The sequence below is a fragment of the Bos javanicus genome, unplaced genomic scaffold, assembly GCF_032452875.1.
Source record: "Bos javanicus breed banteng unplaced genomic scaffold, ARS-OSU_banteng_1.0 tig00004394_1, whole genome shotgun sequence".
In the NCBI taxonomy this organism is placed as follows: Eukaryota; Metazoa; Chordata; class Mammalia; order Artiodactyla; family Bovidae; genus Bos; species Bos javanicus.
Genome location: NW_026894244.1, coordinates 91,139 through 115,587, shown reverse-complemented (window position 1 = coordinate 115,587; position 24,449 = coordinate 91,139). Strand labels below are relative to the sequence as shown.

At 44.7% G+C, this 24,449-nt stretch overlaps 1 long non-coding RNA gene across 1 annotated transcript; it reads left to right on the top strand.

Annotated features, from left to right (window-relative positions):
• The first annotated feature begins 14,595 nt into the window (after window positions 1–14,595).
• On the top strand, window positions 14,596–23,716 carry LOC133244052 (uncharacterized). The gene is made up of 2 exons (XR_009735272.1): window positions 14,596–18,471; window positions 20,662–23,716. It is a non-coding gene; the product is annotated as an uncharacterized LOC133244052 (long non-coding RNA).
• Window positions 23,717–24,449: the final 733 nt, after the last annotated feature.

Here is a 24,449-nt window from a genome sequence, read left to right as displayed (position 1 = left end):
ACTCCAACCAGCTATGACCTCACTCAGATTCAAAGAACTCAGTACCTTTACAAATAAGCAAAAGTTAAAAAATTCAGCACCACCAAAGTAGCTTTACAAAACAAATATTAAAGGATGCTCTCTAGGCAGGAAATAGAAGGGAGTGAATAGACATGGAAAAAAACAGAATAATAAAGTATATAATAGTATCATGCATAGCAATAATTACCTTACCTATAAATGGATAAAATGGTCCAACTGAAACACAGACTGGCTGAATGGAAACAAAAACAAGCCCCATATAAATGTTGTCGATAATACATGCACCTCAGACCTAGGGACACACACAGACTAAAACTGAGGGCCTGGAAAAAAGGTATCCCATGCAAATGGAAATCAAAAGAAAGCTGGAGTAGCAATTCTCATCTCAGATAAAACAGACTTTTAAATAAATACTATTACAAGAGACAAGGAAGGACACTACATAATGATAAAGAGATCGATCCAGGAAGAGGATATTGCAATAATAATACGCATCCAACACAGGAGCACCTAAATACGTAAGACAAATACAAATAACCAAAAAACAGGGAATTGACAGTAAGAAAATAATACTAGGGGACTTTAACACCCCACTTATACCAATGGACAGATCATCCACAAAGAAAATTAATATAGAAACATAAGCCTTAAATCACACATTAGACTAGATGGACCTTATTGATATCTTTAGCATATTCCATCACCAAACAGCAGAATACATTTTTTTTTTCTCAAGTGCACATGAAACGCTCTCTGAAATGGATCACGTCTTGGGTCGCAAATCAAGCCTTGCAAATTTTAAGAAACTGAAATCACAGCAAGAATCTTTTCTGATCACACTGATACATGATTAAGGATCATTTATAGGAAAATTTGTAAAAAACACAAACACATGGAGAAATCAAACAGGTCACTGAAGAAATCAAAGAGGAAATTTAAAAATACCTAAAAACAAATGGCAATGAATAAATGATAACCCAAAACCTATGTGATGCAATAAATCAATGCTAAGAGGGAAGTTTATAGCAATACAAGAAGCCTACCTCAAGAAATGAAAAGAACATCAAATAAACAACCTAATCTAACACCTAAAGAACCTAGAAAAAGAGGAAAATGGCCACAAAACCTCCAAAGTGAGCAGAAGGAAAGAAATCATAAAGATCAGAGCAGAAATAAATGGAAATGAAGGAAACACGAGCAAAGATCAATAGAACAATAAGATACGTCTTGGAGAACATAAACAAAATTGACAAATCATTAGCCGGACTCATCAAGAAAAACAAGGAGAAGACTCAAAGCAACTTGAAATGACAAAGGAGATGTTACAACAGACCACACAGAAAGACAAAGGGTCATAAGAGACAATTAGAAATAACTGCATGACAATAAAATGGATATCCTGGAACAAAAGGACAAATTCTTAGAAAAGTACAATCTTCTAAAGACTGAACCAGGAACAACTAGAAAATATGAATAAATCAAGCACAATAATTGAAATATTATTTAAATTAAAATAAATTAAATATTAATTTAAATAAATCAATTTAATAGTTAACAGTTAATGTAATCAATATAATAAATTACTTTATAATATTAATACAATAAATAATTTAATAATTAATAATTAAATTAACTCAATAATTTAATTTAATAATTTCCATTATTAAATTAAAAAATATTCAATTATTCAAGTACAAAGGAATCGTCCCATTGGGACAATGTGGTATCCATGTGGGAAGGTAAGTTGGATCCCCACCTCACAAAACACCACCAAACCAATTAGGCACATACTAAAAACCAACAATTGAAGGAAAAACTTTACAAAATTTTGAACAATTTTTGATGAGGGAATATCTTTTCTTTAAATTGAGGTATTGTTGATTTGCAATAATTTGTTTGTTTAAGGTGTACAGCAAAGTGATTCAGTGATTCAGCCTCTCAGGTGCTTTCTTGGACAAAATTCATTCCCTTTGGGAGGCCCCTGGGCCATGCCCTCAGAACAGCTGCTGCTGCTAAGTCGATTCAGTCATGTCGGACTCTGTGCGACCCCATAGACCCACCAGGCTCCCCTGTCCCTGGGATTCTCCAGGCAAGAACACTGGAGTGGGTTGCCATTTCCTTCTCCAATGCATGAAAGAGAAAAGTGAAAGGGAAGTCGCTCAGTCCTGTCCGACTCTCTGCGACCCCATGGACTGCAGCCTACAAGGCTCCTCTGCCCATGGGACTTTCCAGGCAAGAGTACTGGAGTGGGTTGCCATTGCCTTCTCTGTCAGAACAGCTAAGAATCCTGAATAGGCAAAGCAGCATATGGTGGTGCTTGTGGGGGGTTTTAGACTGAATAAATTATTCTAACAATATAAGAAACTGGAGAAGGCAATGGCACCCTACTCCAGTGTTCTTGCCTGGAGAATCCCAGGGACGGGGGAGCCTGGTGGGCTGCCGTCTATGGGGTCGCACAGAGTCAGACACAACTGAAGTGACTTAGCAGTAGCAGTGGTAGCAATACAAGAAACAAGTCCAGAGGTTAAGAGAGGGTCTCCAAACCTACCTTCAAACAGGAAGTCTTGCTCCCTTGAAAGTGGGTGTGTGAAACAGCGCTTGGGAAAGGAAGAGGTGTGTCATGAATATTTTGTCTGCAGAGGACAAAGCGGTGTGTAGAGAGGATGTGCAGGCATGTCCCAGGACACTGAGCACACGGACACATGGACTGGACTCTCAGCCCTGCTCTGGGGGCATCACACTATCTCTACCCCTGACACAGGGTGAGCAGCTCGCACGTATCCTGGAGAGTATGGTCACATGACCTGGACCTGGCCAATCGGTGTGTTCCATCCTCCCTGGCCACCGTGAGTGGCTCAGGACTGGGGTGGTGACCAATCAGGGCCCAGGGCGGGGCCTCACACTGGAATCAAGGGAAGAGGAGGGCTGGTTCTGCCGGAAGGGGTGAGGCCAGGTGAGGTCAGGCTACAGCTGTGGGAGGGGATTGAAGTCAGCCTGGGGCAGTTGGTGGCCTTCCTGCGCCCGTCAGGGCAGAGCCGCCGGCCTGAGAAGGAGGGCGCTGCTGAGCCCAGGGGTTGAGAGCGCCGGTTCCTGCTGTGGTCCCGGAGCTGCCCTGAGGCCAGAGGGAGGCCGTCTGCCCGTGAGTCCTCTCCTGCTTGTCTGTCAGCTTGTTTGAACCACACTGGATTTTCTGTCCAGCTGGCTACGTGGAGACCCTGGAAATGCTCCTCTGTGAGTTTTGGCTGGCTTCAGGGAAGAAATGCCAGATGACACTGGGAGACTCCAGTTTAATCAGGATTCAGGTCATATCTCTTGAAAGTGAAGTGAAAGTCCCTCAGTCGTGTCTAACTCTTGGCAACCCCATGGGCTATACAGTCCATGGAATTCTGCAGGCCAGAATACTGGAGTGGGTAGCCTTTCCCTTCTCCAGGGGATCTTCCCAGTCCAGGGATTGAACCCAGGTTTCCTGCAATGCAGGAAGATTCTTTACCAGCTGAGCCCCAAGAGAAGTCCAAGAATACTGAAGTGGGTAGCCTGTCCCTTCTGTAGCGGCTCAGCATGCCCAACCCAGGAATCAAACCAGGGTCTCCTCATGGCAGGAGGATTCATTACCAGCTGAGCTATCAGGGAAGCCCAGTATCTCTTAAGGCCAGCTATTCATTGATATCTCTTAAGGCCAGCTATTCATTGATATCTCTTAAGGCCAGATATTAATTGTAGGATTACCCTAATTAGTCTTCATGGGATTAAGCTGGCAACCTGCTAAGGTAGCAATTGATGTCCTTTATCTAGAGGACAAAACGGGGGCTCACAGAAGTGGGTAACACAGCTACAGCAAGGAAGTGTGTACCTAGACAAAACCCCCAGATCTTCTGTTAGAACTCAGGGAAGCCATGTGGTGTGGCTTGTCCATGTGACGGGGGCTAAGGCACCCAGCCCGCACTGGATACTGTGGGGACCTGACTTGGTAACTGCCTTCTGGCAGCTCTGAGACTCACAAAAGCAATTTGCACTGAAGAGAGGAGGGACACCTCTCTTCATCCTCCCCACCACACCCTCTGGGTACTCCCACACCCTGCCCCCTTTCTCTTTCTTTGTGAGGGAATAAGTGTCACGCTCATGTGACCACATTGGCTGTCCACTGTTCACCAGCTACCACCTGGAGCTGCTACCGGAGAGGCCAAGAGCCTTTGCCCCCGAGTACCTCTCTTTCCTTTGCACCGTGGGGGCCCTCCTCCACACCTGCACACCAGAGGCCGTTTCTGAGACATGCAGGGACCCTCCTTCAGTTTGCAACAGGTTGCATCCATTGCTGTCCTTTCAATGCTTCCCTTGACACTCAGCTCCTGAGCTCCTTTGTCTGCATTGCGGCCCACCTGGCTGCCACGGGAGGGACAGAGCTGACCATGAATCCAAAGCTCAGATCTGACAGGCAGGAATCTGTGTGTAAAGGGCCTGATTAATCATGCTGTAGAGGCTGTAGTGGGCTCTAGGGATCCGTAACCAGGGCTTGGGCCAAAGTGACTCCACAGCTGTTTTAATGCCTGGGGAGGGTTCTGGCTACAGTGGGGGTGGGGTGAGTCTCCTGAGGTTCTGAAGGCCCACTGTGCAGGTTCATGGCACACAGAGAAGAGAAGGCGGAGTCCTTTCCTGGAGCTGGTGGGCTGCGGGCACAGCCATGGATGACCAGGAGTCTGCATCTCACTAGGGGCCGAGGCTGGCGCTGAGGGAATCCTCAGTGAGGATTTTTTTCCTTAAAAGCCATCCTAAGTGACTTCAGCTCCATTGCTTTTTGCCAAAAACCTACAATGATCCCAAGAGCTTTGTACACACCAAGGGTGGTGACTGGACATGGAGCCCAGCACAGACGGAAGTCAGTCCTGCCCTGAGTCCCACGGGCCAGCCACACCTTCCCCCTTCCATGGCCTGGCTTTCTTCTGCCAGGACCGGCAGAATGGTGGAAAGGCAAGTGTGGTCTCAAGCTGAGGGGCCCAGCCTGGGCTCCAAGCCCCTGAGCGTCCCCTTGGGACGTCTGGTGGACCTAGTTCCCCCTGCCGTGGGGCAACTGTCTCTCAGGGAATGTCATGTTTCTTTGCTTTCTGTTGTGATGGGGCACTCCAGTTATCTCAGGGCGATTGGGAAGTCTGCTAGTGTTACATGCTCCCGCCTTAGATGGGAAAACATTATTGCTGCATTGACGCTGCTCACTCGATACTGGGTATCTGTTAAACACAAATGGCAAGGGGAACAGAGCAAAACAGAAAAAAAAAAATGGAGAGTTGCTGGGTTGCCTCAAGTCTCACCTGTGATTAAGAGTGTGTACAGCCTGCATGTGAACCCCGGTTCCCACACCTGCCAGCTACCAGGTGCCAAGCGCCGATTTTAGACCCCCAGCTTCACTAAGGAGTCATTGACGGATACAGTTTGTGTGTATTTCAAGTCTACATTGTGATGACTTGATGCCCATAGACGTCGTGGAATGATTGCCCCACATTCGCATCGCCTCACACGATTAAGGCATAACATAAAAGGCACACACACACACACACGATTAACTCTGTGTGTGTGTGTGTGTGTGTGCCTTTTATGTTGTTCTTATAATCCATGAACACAATACAGATAGCTCTCCATTTTTTTAGATCTTATTTATCTTAGAAGTTTATAGTTTGCTGTACGTTTTGCACATGTTTAATTAGATAACTTGATATTTTTAGTGCCATTATAAATTCCTAATAGAGATAGAATTGACTTGTCTATATTCCCTTGGTAAATCCACTTACTTCAAATCCTTCTAATTGTATTTTTTTTGTATACACAATTATGTCTGCAAATAAGTTCTTTTTTTTCCCCTTTGCAACTGTGATAACCCTTTCCTTTTTCTTGACTTATTGTACGGACTACGATCTCCAGTACAGTGGTGAACAGAAGTAGTGAGAATAAGTATCCTTGTCTCTGTCCAATTATCAGAGGAAAAGCTTTCACTATTTCACCATCACACAGGATATTAGCTTTTTTGTAGATATTTTTATCAAAATATGTAAATTCTTCTCTGTTAGTTTACTAAGCAGTTTTTTCTTAGTCATGAACTAAAATTATTACATTAAAAATTCTTAAGTTTATCTTCTGCAGATTTTGAAACAGGTGATTTTTCTTTTATGTGGTGATTTAACTTTTAAAAATTTTGTGATTCTAAAACAACCCCAACCTGATCTCAATGTATTCTCCTTCAGTTGGACTTTACTTGTTAGTGTTTTATTTAGGATTATTTCATCTATACTCAGAGTCTGTAATTTTACTTTCTTGTACTTCTTCCTTGTTGGTTTTAGTATCAAGGTTATGCTAGTCTTGTAAAACAAGTTTGCAGAGTGTTCCTTGTTTACCCCGAGAATTCCTGTGAGACTACTGTTTTCTTCCCTAGATTTTTGGAAAAACTGATTGGCAAAACCAGTTGGTTTCATTGTGGGGAGGCTTTTAATTTCAGATGTAATTTTTTTCATGCAAATAAAATTTTCTCATATTGTATGTCTTCCTGGGTCTATTTCAGTAAAACATTCCCCCCCTGCTAGGAATTTATTGAGATGAGCAGACTCTCCAGTTAGTAAGTGAACTGTGGTTCATAATATCTTTCTTATCTGCAAGATGTGTTGTCTCCCCTTTTAAAAACCCTCGATGCTGGTGATTTGTGCTTTGTCTCTTTTTCTTAATAAGTCTTTCTAGGGGTTTATCAGTTTTTATCATTCCTTTCAAAGTGCCAACTTTTGGCTTTCTTTTTAAAGAAACTTCATATTTGCTTTCTGTTTCCTTGTTTTCTGCTCTTTCTTTTTTTTTTTTTTCCATCTGCCTTGTGTTTCATTCGCTATGGTGTTTTTTCTGGTTTCTTGGGAGGGAGGCTTAATTGATTTTTAGCCTTCCTTCTTTTCCAGTGTACGTGTTTAAGGCTTTAAGTTACCCTCTAAACATAGTTCGCTGCATCCCACAGGTTTGAATAAGCCAGATTTTCATTATCTTTTATGGAAAAGTATTTTCTAATTTTCATTGTGTTTTTTAAAATTATTAATCAGGAAATTCTTCAAGCAGTATGTCATTTAACTTCCGAATGTTTGGGGAGGTTTTTCTAGTGACCCTTGTTTGATTTCTAGCTTAATTCCATGAAGAGCCCTGTCTTCGTCTTTTTGGGCTACTGTTATAAATCCCGTAGACTAGCTGATAAACAACAGAAAGTTGTTTCTTGTAGGCCTGGAGGCTGGGGAGTCCCAAGATCACCAGCAGGTGCCTCGTCTGGTGAGGCCTGTTTCCTGGTTCCTAGACTGCCTGCTGCTTCTCCCTGTTCTCGCAGCACAGGAGCCCATTCCCTCCTGGCCTGACCCCTCCCAGAGTGCCTGCCTCCTTGGATCATCACCACCTGCCGGATGAAGTTTGAGGGCCCATAAACCATCAGCCCATTGCAATCGCTAAGTATACCCTGCATTATTTCAGTCCTTTGAAATAATTTGTGCTTTCCTAATGGCCCAATATATATTCTTTTTGTTATATGTTCCTTTGGCTCTTGAAAATAATATGTATCAGTGGGATGCAATGTTCCATGTGTATCAGTCAGATCAGGCTTGTCACTCATGTAATTCAGATTCCAGTAGCCACATTGAGTAAAAGCAGAAGTAGGTGAAATTACCTGTAATATATTTTATTTTAGCACACATAAAATATCATTTCAGTGTGTAATCAACATGATAAAACCTAATGAAATAGTTCACATTCTTTTTTTCATGCTCAGTCTTTAAAATCCAGTATGTGTTTTAGGCTTGCAGCGCATCTCATTGTAGAGCCAGCCATATTTCAGGTACTTCATGGCTGCAGGTGACTACATACCAGGGGGCCCAGTTCCACGAGAGAGGTGTCTTTAATATCTCCCACTGGGATTATGAACTCGGCTGTTACTCCTTTTCTATTTCTGTCAGTTTTTATGTATTGATATTTTGAGGTTATGTTATTAGGTACATTCAAATTTAGAATCCTCATCTTCTTGCTAGACTGAACTTGTGTCAGTATGAGATGCTCCTTTTTATCACTAGAAATGCTTCTTTCTTTAGAGACTATTTGACAGTGATGTTGCCACATCAGTTTTCTGTCCTTGTTGGCCTGGGTATCTTTTAGTTTCACCTGTCTAAAAGATATTCCATCTTAACATGTAGCTCTGTGAATAGTGTACAGTTTTCATTGGAATCAGTATGACACTTTATCTTTTAATGAGAGTGTTTGCTGTGTTTATAATGTTGATATTCAGTGTGTAGACACCATGTTGCTGTGTGTTTTCTGTTTGTCCCACCTAGTCTGTGTTCTTTGCTCTTGCCTTCTTTTAGAAGTTTGAAGTGTTTCTCTAGTTCTGTGCTCCTCTGTCAGGTTGTTAGGTGCATATTTGCAGACACAGCGTGTGTTTTACACTCAAGCCTAACTTAGTACTTTACTGCCTCCCTGACTCGACTGTTTCCTCCTTGTCACTGTTACACTTTGAACTGTTAGATATATATTTGGCGTTAACATCATTGTTTTGTAGAGTTAATATTTACCCTCACAGTTACCTCGTTGTTGGTCTCTACTTGTTTTTTATATTTCCGTCATAGACTACTTTTCTTTTTCCCAAAGCACTGCCTGAATATTTTTTTAGTTCATGTGTGTGGGTGATGAATTGTCTCATTTCCATTTGCCCTCAAAGTCTCTATTTTGCTTTCACATTCGAAGAGTATTTTTGTTGAGTATAGAATTCCAGGTTGGTGGTTATTTGTTTTTCAGCATTTTACAGATGCCAGTCCATTATCTTCTGACTTCCTTGTTCTTGGAAAGTCAGCTCTCAGTGTTGCTGTGCCACTAAAAGCCACACCTTTTTCCTCTGAGCGCTTGAACATGCTGTTCTTGCCTTAGGCACCTGCAGAGCTGCTGAAACCAATGTGTGGTTTCATTTTTGAGTCAGTGGTCTGATTCTTGAACCAACTCTTGCCACTGTCCCTGTCAGCCAGTTCAGTCGCTCAGTATCTGCCCCGTTGCGACCCCATGGACTGCAGCACGCCAGGCTTCTCTGTCCATCACCAACTCCCCGAGCTCGCTCAGGCTCATGACCATCGAGTCATTGATGCCATCCAACCATCTCATCCTCTGTCGTCCCCTTCTCCTCCTGCCTTCAGTCTTCCCCAGCATCAGGTTCTTTTCCAATGAGTCAGTCCTTCGCATCAGGTGGCCAAAATATTGGAGCTTCGGCATCACTCTTTGCAGTGAATGTTCAGGTCTGATTTGCTTTAGGAGTGACTTGTTGGATCTCCTGGCAGTCCACAGGTCTCTCAAGAGTCTTCTCCAACTCCCCAGTTCAGAAGCATCGATTCTTTGGCGTTCAGCCTTCTTCATGGGGCAACTCTCACATCCATACATGACTACTGGAAAAACCATAGCTTTGACTAAATGACCTTTGTCGGCAAAATAATGTCTCTGCTTTTTAATATGCTGTCTAGGTTTGGCATAGCTTTCCTTCCAAGGAGCAAGCATCTTCTAATTTCACTGTCTACAGTAATTATGGAGCCCCAAAAATAAAGTCTGTCACTGTTTCCATTGTTGCCCCATTTATTTGCCATGTAGTGCTGGGGCCGGATGCCATGATCTTCATTTTTTGGAATGTTGAGTTTTGCCAGCTTTTTTACTCTCCTCTTTCACTTTATCAAGAGGCTCTTTCGTTTCAACCCCTGGAGGCATTTCTTATTCCCCTTTCTCTTTTCTCCACCATGAGGGTCCCCATTTATACTTTTTAACAACGTAGTTTAACATGGGGCTCCTTCAATATATTCTATCCTTTTTTTCTCTCTTATATATATTTTTACCTGACCCATCCTTCAGTTCACTGATCATCTCTTCAGCTATGTCCAATTTGATGTTAAGGCCAGAGACTGAGTTCTTAAATTCAGTCACTGTTATTGTAAAGTTCGAGAGTCAGTTTCGATTCTCAGAAAGTTTTCCTTTCGTCAAGTATATTTTTCAACAGGTGACATTTGCATCTAATACCTCTAGCATACCTCTGATATGCTGATATACATCTGATACCTCTGGATCTGGTTCAGTTTTTTTTTTTTTTCTCTTGGTCCTGTTTGTTGTTACACCCTCTTTTGCTTTTTTGATTGCATGTTGGACATTATGTTTGGAAAACCCTAGAGGTTCTGAGTGATGCTGTCTTCTCCAGAGTCTCCTCTGACACAGACCTCCAGTGGGGACAGAGCTGTCTGTTCACTCAGGGCCTGAGGGACTTGAGGCTGGGGGTTCCTTGTAAGCTCAGTTTCAGCAGCCTTCACCCACCTTTCCCCCCGAGCCCAGGGAGGAGCTTTCCAGCGTCTCCATCTGGAAGCCTGGGCTGCCTTCCAGGGCCGCCCTCTTCTCAGCACGTCCTGAAGCCCACCATCTGTCTCCTGAGCACCACGAGGTGACAGATAGTGCTCAACCAGTTCGGGCAGAGTGTTGGGTACATTTTCTGATATCCGAACTGATTCTCTAGGCCTGCACACAAATTTTTGTCTTCCCAGCCCAAGGAACCATCCAGAGCTGTGTTATCCAGTCCCCTCTGCTTGACTTTTTCCCTGCCTTTTCTTCGCAGAGTCGGCTTTGTTCAGATGGCCCAAGGGAAGGAGCGGGCCTCTCAGTCTTCAGTTCCCTCACTGGGCTTCCCTTTTGTTTGAAATCTTGGATTGTGGCTGCCTAAGGACCTCTTTTTAAACTGTATTTAGCTTTTCTAGTTCTCGGTAGGCTGACCTACAAGCTGCTTGCATCTGTCACTGGATGTGGGGACACCCTGGGTGTAGTCTGTCATCTGAAGCCACATGCAACAGTCACAGTACTTGTATTGATCAACTTTGATACTGGGGAAAACAAGAACCAGGTGTCCTTGCTTAGTACCCATGGTTGTGTTTTTGGTCAGAATCCCCAGCTTGCCCAGGCTGTTTCAGTGCCACGTGAACTTGGGAAGGAGGTGGAGCAAGCAGCCGACGTGGCCTGGAGACAGAGGAGCCGGTCTCCCCTCTTCCCTTGCCCCTGCCGGCCCAGGGCAGGCCTTGCGACGACGGGCTGCTGGTGGTGGAGGCCAAGGCTGAGGAGGGAGGGGTTACGTGACCTGTATTCTGTGACATGGTCACATGTGGGTTTTCTTTTTCAGTTTGAAAAAATGACTGCTTTTAGTTTTCCCTCCAGTTTTACTTTAAGGTGGAAAATGAAGATTTTATTCTTAAAGTTGAGCACAGTGATTTTACAGTCTTTTTGAAAGCAACAGTTGAGGTTTTAAAAACACATCTCAGAGAACTCCAGTAGATAAAGCCAAAAAAAGAGAACGTGTTCAGGGTGAACTGTGGGCAGGACCCCAAACTGTACTCTGTCTCTCCCAGAGTGTGTAATTGGTGAGATGGGTGGATATAGGACCCCAAGCACCCTGGGGACTGAGGCCCTCAAGTGACAGCAGAGGTCCAGGCTGAGCCAGGAGCAAGTGGCCTGTGCCCTGGCAAGTGGAGAGCCGCAAGGGTGGGAGTGGGGCCAGGAGAGGGGTGGGAGACTCGGGGGCGGAGGGTGGGGCAGCACCTGGTGGCGTCTGCGAGGCACTGGCTGTCACGGCTCGAGGCAGGGACATCCCTGAACCTCCACCTTGCAGCCCCCACGGAGCAGAGTCATCTGACAGCCCAGGGTTGAAGTTAAAAGGGTGAGTTCACAGCAGGTTGAATGAACCCCTGTACCCACTGTGGGTTCATTTTAAGTACCTGGAGCGAGGTTGGTCAAGCCCTTGCTGAGCTTGAGTGAGGGAGTCAGTCAGGGAGGACTGAGCTCAGGGTGAGAGTGAGGGGCAGCTAGCGTGGTGAGTCCTCCTCAGCCGGGTGGATTCTGGGGACGCCCTTGAGTTCATGGGTGCCCTTTCAGTAGCCTCACTGGAGGCTTGTTTGGGGCTTAAAGGGGTGCAGAAGCCCACTTAGAAGACGTGCTCATTCCCAGGGGTGGTGGTTTCTGAAGGAGTTTATACTGGTTGGTTCGACTGTGACCCAGTACCTTGCAGGGTCATGTTTGACAGGGGGCCTGAGCCATGGGCACGGCCTTCCTTCTCCCGCACCCCACACTCACCTGTCATCTTTTTGGCAGCCCGTCCCCCCTCTCTGTACCCTTGACGGTGGGCCTGAGCCCAGCCCCCTGTTACGACAGAGCCCCTTGTGACTGAGTGGGTTCCGGTTCTGGGCTCCTGGGAGACGTGCTGGAGGCAGAGCCTTCGTGCCATTTCTCCTTGAGACAGTGGTGCTATTGGTCATAGTGTGAGAGCAGTGGTCATAGTGTGGGAGTGGTGTGTGTGAGAGCGGTGGTCATAGTGTGAATAGCAGTGGTTGTAGTGTGAGATTGGTGGTTATAGCTCAGGAGCGGAGGTATCCTACCGTGAAACAGCAGTTGCCCCCGAGTGGGGGGCTGCCCCCATCCGCGAGGATGGGTTGCAGAAGGGCCCGCCTGTGGGCGCTTTTTCAGTGCTGCAACCCCAAGGCAAAGGCCAAGACAAGGAAGAACTTGGCCTCGGCCCAAGTCCTGTAAGGAGAGTGGCCTGAGGTGATGTCAGGATGCATTTAACAGGAGGCTTCCTGTGTGCTGTTTTGGATCTGTCAGGAATTCTCTGCTCCTTATTAATTCCTGAATACTCAGGAATTAAGAGGAGAGGCAAGCCTCTCCTGCTGGCCGAAGAATCCAGGCATTTCCTTCATTAATTTTTCTATACAGTGATAAGTACCCTCTTCCTTCTTGTGAACCATACGGTAAAAGTGACTGTTTACAACTCTCTCTCTCTTTGATATGGTTCGCCTATGTTTTGTAAGTCTGGAATTTTAATCTTTATCTTTGCTGAGAATAACTACCTTGTAAGACAGTATATATTTCCACACCATGTTGATTAAAACACCTTTGTTCCATCAGAGCTCTGGTCCCCGTGTCTTTCTCTCTCTCTCTCTCTATCTCTTTTTCAGGCTGATCCCTTGGAGCTCTGCAGAGGCTCTCTGAATTCACTTTCCTGCCTGGGCTTCTAAGACCCTCTCGAGAAGGCACTTTGCATGTTCACTCCATTGAGAGGGCACCTGAGGCCTCTGTGAACAGAGCAAGCCCTGTGTCGGGGGCTTTATTGGCTTTCTGCATAAGCCAAGGAATATCAGCCTCTTTCTGTCCCTTACCTTCTTATCGTCAACTCCGGACCACCAAGTTCCGGTCCATTAAAGGACCTCAACAAGTGGCACCCAGAACAGGGACTTGGTGCACGTAGGCAGATTCTTGGACGGAGTGACCCCAGGGCCTATTGAGGCCGGTAAGTACTAAGACATGGGTAAAAAGGCTGGAAAGCCCCATCACTTTTCTACTTTAATTCATCACTTATTTAAAGTTCAGGGATCTAACGAAATGCATGCTGATTTTTTAGCTAGATTAGAAACTGCTATTTCCCGTAGTGTATTTGGAGAAGCCAAAAGGCACCTAGAGAAATTATTTGCTTTACAACTCTCTCTCTCTCTTTAATATGGATTGCCTATGTTTTGTAAGTCTGGAATTTTAATCTTTATCTTTGCTGAGAATAACTACCTTGTAAGACAGTATATATGCCCACACCATGTTGATTAAAACACCTTTAATTACTTGCAAATTACCTGCATTATGTGATAATGCAAATCAGGGATGTCAAAAAGCTATGGCTCCAATTCGTGAGAAAGGGACTATTGATTATTTGAAGGCTTGTCGCAATCTAGGATTAGAAACTCAAAAGATGCAAATGGTAGCTGAAACAATAGCTGCTGCCTTAAGAAAGGGAAATAAAGGATGCTTTACATGTGGAAATAAGAACCATTTGAAAAGGGACAGCCCTAAGAAAGCTTAAAAAAAAAAAAGAAAAATATATAAAGATAAAAGACCTCCAAAAATCTGCCCTCGCTACAGTAGAGGAATGCATTGGGCAAAAGATTGTAAGTCTAAATCTGACATTGAAAGGAAACCTATTCCAGAAAACTGCAAGCAGGGACCCCCCAGGTCCCCTTCAGCAAAAACCTGAGACAAATTCCATCTTTTACCTGAAACCCTCAACATCTGGCAGTGCTGCCATCGATATACCAGCTTTGGTTTTAGATACTATGAAGTTAATGAGCTCTATTTAAATTCAAATTCACATGAACTGAAAAATATTAAATATATATAATTATTTACATATGAGTATAATTTAAATATAATTGTTTGCTAATCTAATTAAGACATGTCTTAAATCATCAACATTATATAATACTTTTATTATGCCTAGGTTTAAGGTAAACTAAATTTGTCAAAAAGGTAACTCTTTATATATATATATATATATATATATATATATATATATATATATATATATGAGATAAAAACTTTTGGATAAACTATTAAAAGTTATTATATTTTTAGTAGAATAATCTATTATTATAATCTGTTATAATAATCTAAAATAGTCTCTTAGGATTGGAATAACTTAAATTTCTAGAGTTCTACTAAACTAAATAATAAAAGTTTATTAAAATAGCTAGGTCATTTCCAAATAAAATAAGATTTTAAAACATTAATTACTAAACATTAAATTCCTCTTACAAAAAGTTTTTCTTACAGAAAGACTAAAGAGATTTTAAACTATTAATAAATATATTTTATAATGTATAATATATTGATATATATAAATATAAATATATATTTATATGTAATAAATATATTCACCAATCTATAAAATGCTAATGTACAAGACACTTCATAGTTGCTAAGGAAAAGTGAGATATATGCTTTTAATAAAAAGATATAAGATATGACATACTCAGATATACATTCCACATTTTCCCTGGGGGCCCCTCCTCATTTAACAAACAATACAATTATTAAAATAACTTGGAAGAATGACGAGCCTATTTGGACAGAGCAGTGGCCCCTCACGAAAGAGAAATTACAGGCAGCTAAGGAACTTACAGATGCACAACTAGAATTAAAACATATTGAAGAGTCTTGTTCTCCTTGGAACTCTGCTATCTTTGTAATAAAAAAAAAAAAAATCCTAACAAATGGCGTCTCCTAACAGACCTTAGAAAAGTTAGTGCATCTGTGAAACCTTTGGGTGCATTGCAACCAGGACAAGATTGCTTTTTTAATAAACCTTTACACCCTTTAGACCAATAGAGATTCGCTTTCTCTCTCTCTTATCCTAATCATATTAGACCTCATAAACGGTACCAATAGACTGTACTGCCACAAGAGATGATGAATTCTCCCACCATGTGTCAGTACTACGTAGCCAAAACCCTTGAGCCTGTGAGAAAGCAATTTCCTAACTTTCTTGTTATTCAGTATATGGATGATATATTGTTTTTGGCTCCATCTATCTTAAACACTGAACACATGTTTGATATAGCTCAACTATGCTTTAAAAACTCTAGATGAATCATTGCCCCTGAAAAAAATTCAAACCTCTACACCATACTATTACTTGGGGTTCGTTGTTAATAGGCAACGCATTACTCCCCAACTAACTCAGATCCGTGCTGATAAATTATCAACCGTAAATGATTTTCAAAAGCTCTTAGGGGATATTAATTGGATTAGACCTTCTTTAGGCATTGCTAATTATCAACTGAATAGTCTATTTAGTACTTTAAAAGGAGATCCTGATTTAAATAGCCCTTGTTCACTTTCTCAAGAGGCACGAGAAGAACTCTGTTTGGTGCAAAATAAATTACAAAAACAATTTCTTACTCGCATCAAAATAGATTTACCTCTAGAATTGTTTATACTCCCCTCTCATTCTCCCACAGGACTTATTGCCCAACAAGAAGACCCAGTAAAATGGATCTATATCCGTTTTATGGAAATAAAGTCACTTACACCCAACCTTGATTTAATTGCTCTAATCGTTATCAATGGAAGAATTAGGACTAAAACTCTAATTGGCTCCGATCCTCATAAAATTGTAATACCTATCAATAAATACATATTACAGGTATTCCTTATAATCCACAGACACAAGACATAGTCAAAATAAACACATCACACACTAAAGTTACAAATAAAAAAATTAAAAAGGGGAATACACAGGTACACTACTGTCTTCCTTATCTAAAGCAGACTTTACTAGCTTCTAACATATTTTCTAAACCTATAACTATTGTTACTACAGCTTTATTTGTTTTAAATTTTTTAACCTCTTCTTAAGATTCAACCCAAGGGGGCCCCCGGCATTCAAAATGGAGATGAAATAAGAACCCCAGGAAGAAGAAATTCCAATACGGGCCATGTCTGCTCCAAAGATCTCCAGAAAGCACCGCCTTCGACGGCATCACCCCGATGATCTCCTCACTTGGAGACAAATAAAAGCCCTACTAATCAAGCTGAAAATTTGGTCTCTCAACAGGGGTTGCCTCCGAGTCCTGAGTACATTCTCCCGGCAATGCTCAGTCTTTTGGCCTGTACCTCCCCCTGCTCAAGCTCAGACTAACACCCAACCCCCTCTATTGCAGGTGGTCGAATGGACGGAGAGAGGACCAATCATTTCAACTAATGACTCTATACATATGCTTTCTCCCTAGTACATGAAAGGGCCTTCATACCCTGGGCAGGAAAGAAAACTTATTAATATTTCTTTAGGCTATGAAGTCCTTCCCTTGTGCACGGGCCCAGCAAAATTGTGCATAAACGTCAGCCGACAAATTTGGGCTGACAAATTTGGGCTTTCATCCTACCTCCAAAAGAAGACTTTCAGACACTGCTTGGATTATTTACTGCCCTTTCGTTGTCTGTAAACCATGTTTATACTACTGAAACTTTCGGGAAAGAGTTAGGGAAAGAACAAAGAACTTTATGCAAAGGGCAAAGGGTTTACTTATAAAAACTTTACTTATACTCCCATTCCTTGGGACAAATGTCAAACCAATCAAGAAAATCAATGTTTGTGGCTAATCATACAAGTGTTGCTTGGGGACCCCATGGTATGTGGTTATCTGACTGCTCAGATGATATTAACAACACTGTGTGTGATATGGAAGGTCACTGACACTATGATGGAACATTACTATGACAAACGACTTCTTGAGTGACTTGACCATGGATTAGCCCCACCTCCTCCTAAGATCGTCCTCCATAAACAGAGTGGGCCTGAACAATGGGCCATTTGGAAACTTGCTGCAAGCATCAGAGCACAGAACAACTTGGAACTTGGACCGGACATTTCATAGGGACCGGTCGTCACAATAACTATTTCTTTCGCTACAGTCAGTCATATTTTATACAGGCCTGTGTCCCACTTCCTTTTGTTATAGCCATAGAAAATTTACAATTTAATAAGACTTTTACATTCTGTAACTTGTATTAATTGCAAACTATATACTTGTATTAACACCTCTATTTCTTTAAGCTTTTTGTGTTATTCCTGTTCACGTCAATCACAGTGCCTACAACTGGGAACAAATCAAATTTCATTTAATAAATATACGTGATAATGCCTCTCTGAATGTACAATTACTATAAAAGAAAATCTTTAAAACTTTTTTCTAAAAATCTGCCCTCTTCCCCTAATTTGGAAACTTTAGCTGAACAAATTACCTGGGCTAGACCCACGAGGATGGTTTCAAAGTATTACCCACAGTATCGGGTCTGGAACTGTAGCTTTGGTGATTGTCTTGATAATTTTATTTGTTGTTTACCGTCACCTTTCTATAAGGTTGGTTAATACTAACCAAATTCATTTGGTCAAGACCTTTTTTTTACAAATATAATAAAATAGAGGGAATTGTCAGGAAGCATTTAACAAGAGGCTTCCTGTGTGCTGTTTTGGATCTGTCAGGAATTCTCTGCTCCTTATTAATTCCTGAAGAGGAGAGGCAAGCCTCTCCCACGGGCTGAAGAATCCAGGCATTTCCTTCATTAGTTTTTCTATACAGTGATAAGTACCCTCTTCCTTCCTGTGAACCATACGGTAAAAGTGATCGTATACAACTCTCTTTCCCTTTAATATGGATCACCTATGTTTTGTAAGTCTGGAATTTTAATCTTTATCTTTGCTGAGAATAACTACCTTGTAAGACAGTATATATTTCCACACCATGTTGATTAAAACACCTTTGCTCCATCAGAGCTCTGGTCCCCATGAATTTCTCTTTCTCTCTCTCTCTCTCTCTCTTTCAGGGTGATCTCTTGGAGCGCAGAGGCTCTCTGAGTTCACTTTCCTACCCGGGCTTCTAAGACCCTCTCGAGAAGGTGCTCTCCGTCTTCACTCCATCGAGAGGGCACCTGAGGCCTCCGTGAACAGAGCAAGTCCCATGTCGGGGGCTTTATTGGCTTTCTGCATAAATCAAGGAATATCAGCCTTTTTCTCTCCTTTACCTTCTCATCATCGACTCTAGACCACCAGGTTCCAGTCCATTAAAAGACTTCAACAAGGTGAGAGCAGCCAGGGACTACGCCCGTCGGATTGGCCCTCACCCAGTGAAGCGTTGGGGTTGTGTTTCATTTTGTTAGCATAGTTGTGGGCCCTGCTGGCCAGGGCATTTTGGCCTTAGTGGGCAGGATCGACCCCAGCAGTTTACCTTGTAAGAGGTTGTGCAGGTGCTGCATAGAGGATGGGCGGGGGCCCCACAAGAAGGGAAACACTGGCTGGAGGAGTCACGGGGGCATGTGGACTGAGCTATCAAGTCAGTCCTTGAAGCAGAAAGGCTAAGCCCCTTAACGTCTCCCTTCTTCCAAGGAAAGAATACACTGGCTGGAAGAGTCTCTGGGGCATGAGGATCGAGCTAGAGAGTCAGTCCTTGAAGCAGAAAGGCTAAGCCCGTTAATGTCTCCCATCTTACAAACCACGGACCAATGTGTCCAGTATTTTAATGACGGGTACCTACTGCTTACGTGTATGACATACACCCTCATAGCTTCACATGTCTACTACATGCCTCTTACAAGTGCTGGGCACTGTTCTGGGTGCTGGACACTCAGTATGTAGTAGGGGATATGTAGTCCAAGATCTTTCTATTTCTGCAAAGAAAAATAGAAGAACAAAAGACTCCGTGTGGTTCAGCTTGAGCAAGTTCACCACGTGGACGGCCCTGCATGCATGTAAATTGTGGTAAAATACATATAACATAAATTTAACATTTTAACCAGTTGACTGAATGACTGGGTGGCTTCAGTGGAGTCAGGCTAACAGATGGCCTTGGGGTGCCATCCACCTTTGTCCCAGAGGAACACTCCAAATCTTGGTGGCCTTGTAGACCTTCCCTTTATTCTTCACTCTCCCCAGTGGCTCTAGGTCATTGGTCTGTGTGTCATTTAAGAATCTCTTTATCCACTTTGTTGTTAGGTTTATGTTTTGGAAAGCTTCTCAGACGTCCCTGGGACTTGAGAAGGCAGGCTTGGATTCTGGGTTCTCCCCTGCCACGTGCCTGCCAGGTCGAGGTGGAGGCCAAAGGCCAGTCTGAGTTGTGGTGGTCTATGTGGTCTTGGGGTCAGTGGACCCCCTCTTCTCTGGAAGGGCAAGGAGATCCTTTGTGTGAAGCCTGGAGAGACTTGACAGGGTCAGTCTTCACAGTCTCTCTCTCTTTTTAATTTATATTTGCATTTAGTTTCTCCTTTAACTGTTTTCTAGGAGTTTCCAACTCCTAGTGTAGAACTCAAAATATGCAGGGAGCAGCTTCTTAAAAGAGAAGAGGAAATTGCTGAACTGAAAGCAGAAAGAAGCAACACCAGGGTCAGTAGGGGGATTCTCATGTGTTGACATTTGCCCCACGTGGGTCACCGCTAGCCTCCGTGTTGCTGTCTTTAAACTCTGTCTGATTTTCAAGTCATTTTTCACATCTTCCCACTGAGCAGACCAGGGTGGATCAGTTCGGGGTTCTCATACCTTACTCCAAATTTATGATGAGAGCTAATGTAATTTTAGTACCTTTGAGAGGGGAGTTCTCAACTTACATTTTTGTCCACGCTACACTTTGTGTGGGATCTTAGTTCCCCAATCAGGGATTAAAACCCATGACCCCTGCAGAAGGGTGGAGTCTTAACTACTGGGCCCCTGGGGAAGTCCACTCTTAACTTTAGACTGAACTGGCAGGATTCCAACGTGCCTTAGCATGTTTCCAGCTGTAGCGTGAGGCTGAAAGGAGTTATCGGCCCTGAAGTCAAGCATGAGGTTGAAAGTGCCCCTTTGGCCCTGCCCTGCAGCTGCTGTTGGAACACCTGGGGTTACTGGTTTCCCGGTACGTTCCATCCCTCTGGATTACAGTGGGCAAGTGGCAGGCACAGTCCCCAGCTAACATGACCAGTGAGGTGGAGGTGCTCAGGGCACTGAAATTGCTGTTTGAGCACCACAAGGCCCTGGACGAGAAGGTACCAGCCACCCATCCATCCTGGATTTGTACACTTAGTGCCTTGTTTTGACCTCACCGATTGCCTGGAAGTGCTGTGTTCCTTCCCTGTCAAAACAAGGCTAAGGCTTCCTTTCCCCCTTAGAGACCCTCCTACGGCTCTCTAAGCCACGAGTAAGACCTGACTAAGGAGATCGCACTCAGGAAGTCATAGAAAAGCAGTCACAGGAGGAGAGCCAGTTGAAGGAGTGCCTGGCAGCCCTCTCTTTCCACGTTACAGATCTGGAGGAAGACCTGGACACGGCCAGGAAGAACCTCCTCAAGTCCAAGGACATGAACACGAAACTGCAGTGGGACATCCGCGAAGTGAGTGATGGCGGTCCTGTCTGCCTGAGGTGGACTGTGGGTCCCTTCTTCTCCCGGTGATCTCAGCCTTGGGATGGCTGCGTGAGTAAGAGCAGAGCACTGGAGAGACCACAACTGGCTGCCTCCTCACCTCTGCGTTGAGGTCTCTGGGGTAGAAGAGGCCTGGTCCAGGCAGTCCGTTGGCAGTGGACCGACATGAGGGCAGCCCTGGCGCTGTGCCGCACCCTGGGTGTGGACTCCTCCTTTCCACAAGTTCTAGGGGGCCCATTGTGCTCCTTTTGTAAAAATTCATTCATCCATTCATTCATTAATTGGTGTATAGTGGCTTTACACTGCTATGTCAATTTCTGCTGTACAGCAAAGTGAATCAATCATCTATCTATCTATCTGTCTATCTATCTGCCTCTCTTTTAGATTTCCTGCCCATTTACTTCACCACAGAGCACTGAGTAGACTTCCCTGTGCTGTACACTAGGTCCTTACTCATTGACTTTATGTGTAGTATCAGTACTGTATATATGTCAACCCCAGTCTCCCAGTTCATCCCCGCCTCCACCTGCCTGTTGAATGCTGAAATTTCCTTCTGATTCCCTCAGACGAGTCTGGTGACATCTGTGGAGCCCGTTCTCTCAGAGAGATGGGAGCATGCTGTGTGGGCTCTGCTGAGGCAGCTTGCCTGGCCATCTTCTCGAGTTTTCTGAGGTTCCGCTCCTTGAAGGGATGTGTGACAGTGATACAGTCAGACAAGTCGAGTGATGTTTGCTCACCCTCAGATCTTCAGGCCCGAAGAAATGTGGAATCATGATGTTTCTGGCGGTCGTGTCTGTGGGGGTCATGATTTATGAAAAACATTCCAGGGATGTGGTGCTGCTACGGGAATCGTCCCCACTGCCAGCCAGCCAGCCAGTCAGCCACCTTGTCCTTCTGGTGGGAAAGTGTTGCCCCGCACTGCCGGTGGGCACTGGCTGGTGATGAAGAGTCAGGCGGGGTTGTGCTGGCGTGGCTGTTGGGAGCGTTGCCCGGAGCTCAGTGAGCAGCTGAGGGGCCGTCCATCCGTTGGTGGGTGGTGGGCGGTGTCGGGTGCTCGCAGACCCTCCCAGAGCAGGGTCACTAACAACCGCCAGGGGGCGCCCTTCTGCCTGTGATCTTCTCCAGGCTTGGTTTCTCCTCCCCGCTGGCATCTCTGCTGTCCTTCCCCGGTTGGCCTCGTAGTCCGACCTTTTGTCTTCCAGAAGCTCTGCCACTAAGGAGGCTAAACGGTTCAAACTTCCTTCCCAGCTTAGGAAGGTAGAATGTGTGCCTCGCGCGTCCTGCACTTGGCGCTGCCTGCTGCCTGCGCTGGCTTGCCACATGCAGTCCGAGGAGGGGGCGCAGTGGCGGCGGTTGCGGCGCCCAGGGCAGAGGGGAGCACGTCTTCTCTCACGAGCCGGTCACCAGCACCCTCCGTGAGCCACGCGTCACACACAAAACTGCACAGGCTGCGTGAGCAGGCATGCGGGCATGCCCCCCACGAACCTGGGGCCGGTGGTCCACACAGAGCATGGTCTGCTTGCCGCCCCTGCGGTCACAGCCCGCGTGCCGTCAGGACAGGGTCGTTGAGAGCGGAGCTGATGCTGTTCTTGGCGGACAGGCGGGAGAGAGTCATGGCAGCATGGAGAATAGGCTGTGCCAGATGGAGGCCCAACTGGAGGAGAACAAGGAGCTGCAGCGGGTGCCTGTGCTGACGGGGAGGCGACGTCTGGGCAGGAGACACGGCTTGGGCAGGGGCCAGAGCTGCCTTTCTCCGCCGCTCCCTTCTCTGCCGCCGAGTGTGTGCATGTGTGGCCCCATCTGCTGATCCGGGCACCCACCTCCTCGGGAGCAGGGCCAGAGGTGGTCGCCCATAGGCGGTGGGCAGGAGCCAGGGCGTCCCCACGTTCAAAGAGGCTGCTTGTTGCTCTGACCAGCCAGTCTGGGAGCTGCTTGGGATACAGGTGGACCTCCCAACTGCCCCTCAGACAAACCTGAGGGTGCCAGCCCAGGGCCCATGAAACTGAAGGCATGGTGCCCAGGTGTGGAGCCTGCTTGCCTCGGACGTGGCGCTGGAGTCCCACATGCCAAACTGCTGGTCCAGACACGGTGTATGTGTAGGATGGCTGCTCCTAGGCAGGACGAGAACCGTAGTTGCGCTGCGACAGAAGGTGCGTCAGGAAAGGGTGATGGTGGAGGCTCACATCACCGAGTCCTGAGAGAGGTTTCCTGGAAAGGTTGGCCACACGGCGATACAGACCATTCAGGAAATGGAGTGGGGATCCCAGGTCCAGCCTCACATGTTAGTACTGTCCCCACTATGCCTGTGTTCTTGGGCCTGGACTGCAGAGCCTCAAAGACGGGCTCCCAGGGGGCAGTGGTTCTGACTCCCATTGTGAGACCTGTGGTGAGGCGCCTTCCCGGCTTAGGCAGAGAGCTCAGTGGCTCCGGATCAGGGGTGCTCTTCCTTACTTTCAGAACTGCTGTTCAGAGGCTGTTGAGATCAGGATGCTGTTTATGACTAAGCCAATTCAAAGTCAACTTTTGTTTTGCTTTAAAAATCTTTGAATGCCGATGCCTTATTGTGGAAGCTGTGACAGGTTTTATTTCCTTGGGCTCAAAAATCACTGCAGACGGTGACTGCAGCCATGAGATTAAAAACTGCTTGCTCCTTGGAAAGCTATGACAAACATAGACAGCATATTGAAAAGTAGAGACATCACTTTGCTGACAAAGATCCATATAGTCAAAGCTATGGTTTTTCCAGTAGTCACGGATGGGTGTGAGAATTGGACCATAAAGAAGGCTGAGCCCTGAAGAACTGATGCTTTCGAATTGTGTTGCTGGAGAAGATTCTGTTCTAACAGAAAATAAACTGTTTTTAAATGTATTACAATGGAAAATTTCAAACATGCACAAAAGTGGATGGAGTAGTATAATAAATACCCATGACCCATCAATTAATCTCAGCAATTTTTAACACAAAGCCAATCTCAACTAGATCATTCTTCTCTCCATTTCTTTATACAGTAGATTCTAAAACAGCTTTTTAAACCTTGAAATTGAATTGATGCTCATTTTATAAAACACAGCCTTGCCAACTTTGTTATTACATTTAAAAAATGCTTGAGGTAATTATTTCCAGTTTTTTAATATGAATTTTCATATTGGAAAAGACCCTGATGCTGGGAAAGATTGAAGGCAGGAAGAGAGTGGATGACAGAGGATGAGATGGTTGAATGGCATCACCAACTCAATGGACATGAGTTTGAGCAGATGCTTAGCAGAAGTCAAGTTACATTTTCCTTATGCTAATCCACTGCTGTAACACGTATAGCATTTCTGGTTTTGAACACTGAATGTGTTTGCATTATAGTTGAATTTAGAGTGTGTGGCTGTTATGTGTGGTTCAGAATTCTGAGTAGTCCTTTCTGGGATCACCTGAAAGCTGAGACAAAGCGTGAGCCCTTCACGTGGACTGTGCTGTGCGTCAGAAAGATAATACGAGCCACCTACACAATCAAAAATTTCCTAAAACCCAATGGGCTCCTTGACATCCTTCTTTCACTGTGAGTCTTGAAATCTTCTGTGTGATTTCCACATCTAGTGTTGCACCAGCCTGTCTCACGTGCTCAGGGGCTGCACGAGGCGAGTGACTGCCATGGCCGACAGCACAGAGCTTCCAGGTTGAGT